At 38.0% G+C, this 1,461-nt stretch overlaps 1 protein-coding gene across 12 annotated transcripts in view; it reads right to left on the bottom strand.

Moving 5' to 3' along the window:
* Positions 1-1,461, bottom strand: part of RNF141 (ring finger protein 141) — an 81,643-nt gene that overhangs the window by 72,045 nt on the left and 8,137 nt on the right. The gene's annotated exons all lie outside the window — the stretch shown is intronic.

Here is a 1,461-nt window from a genome sequence, read left to right as displayed (position 1 = left end):
CTGTTAGGAAGGCACAGAAATGAGTGGTTTTCACTGATGGTCTTTTGCTGACCAGAAAATCCAGAAGAGCCCCCAAAAGTACAAACCAAACCCGAACAAAAACCAACCAAGTGAGAACTTGAAGAATGATCACATTAACTGAATTAGGCCACCTATCTATTTTGTTTGTTTAAAAACTTCTTTCTTTGTGAGAAAGACTTCTGAATGGAGGTCCATTCTTGGAGTGAAAATTTGGAATCATGAAAATCTGGAATTCCTAAATTCCTAATTCTTTGTTTAGGTCTGACAGGATATATCTGGCTACCTGGCCAGAAAGTTTAAATGGAAATTCACTGTCTAAATTAATTGTCCTATATTCAGGAATTCAGCTGAGGTCCTTAGAAACCAATCTCCACAGGCTTCCTAGATAGAAGAAGGAGCCCGTTCCTGGGTTATGCAGCCCACAAAAGTTTAGAACCGGTCCCTTGGAGTCCCAACCCCCTCCACCATCTCGGGGGTCCCCAATACTTATGTTTGAGCTGGGAGCCTCCATTATTATGCCTAAATTAAGAGATCAACCTTAAAAACTACAGACCAAAAAAAAGCATGGTGCAACTGGAACTTAGTGAGGAGTTCAGCTGATTCATCAGCCAAAGCAGCATATAATCCACTCTCCAACAGTCACTAAACTAAGCCCTGTCCTGCTGATAGATGTCAGGATATTTTCCCAGAAGAGAGAAATTACTTGCTGTATTCTGAGATCCAGGGATTTTTTACTATGTTTTTTCCTTGTGGAAGCCTGGTGTTTGTTACAAGTGTAACTTCTTTACTAAGTCTTTCAAAAAGCCACCACCAAAAAAAAAATCTTATGCACAAATTATGCATAAACCCATTTGCATTAACTAGCCAAAAAAATTACTTTTTTAACAGAGCAAGTCTGTGTCCCCCAGTGCCAGACTGCCAGGACACTTCACTAATACTTGAAAGCCTGCATGGTCAGGCAAGAGCTGTGTTCCTTCACAAATGAATTCTTCTCTCTCACTTTTCCAAGAACTGGTGTATCAGAGATGCATAAGCTGAAAAGGTGTTCAATTTACTGTGAAGCTGAACATTGTAAGCTACACATTATATATGTAAACTTGAAGGTACTGCCATAGAGTCTGATTTAAGACTGATATATTTAAATCAGTAAACTGTATGCTATTTCTTTGAAGAAAGCATAACATATGAAAAAAAATCTCTCTGATAGTTATTTCCCAAGTGACAGACAGTCCAACTTGCCTTCATATTTGCACAGCCTTAACAAGCTTTAAATGAGATTTTAACATGAAGCATAACATGCCAGCATCTGCATATACCAGCTTCTGAAGTTTCTAAGCAAGACTGTAACAATTCGATTTTAGAAGAATAAAAAGATGTAAGAAATTACAAAATAAATCCTGAACAGCATTTTCACTCTTTTTTACAAAATTTCCTGCCTTC

The sequence above is a fragment of the Lonchura striata genome, chromosome 5 (assembly GCF_050655825.1).
Source record: "Lonchura striata isolate lonStrDom1 chromosome 5, ASM5065582v1, whole genome shotgun sequence".
Taxonomy (NCBI): Eukaryota; Metazoa; Chordata; class Aves; order Passeriformes; family Estrildidae; genus Lonchura; species Lonchura striata.
Note: the sequence above shows the minus strand (reverse complement) of the source record. Positions and strands in the feature narration are given on the sequence as shown.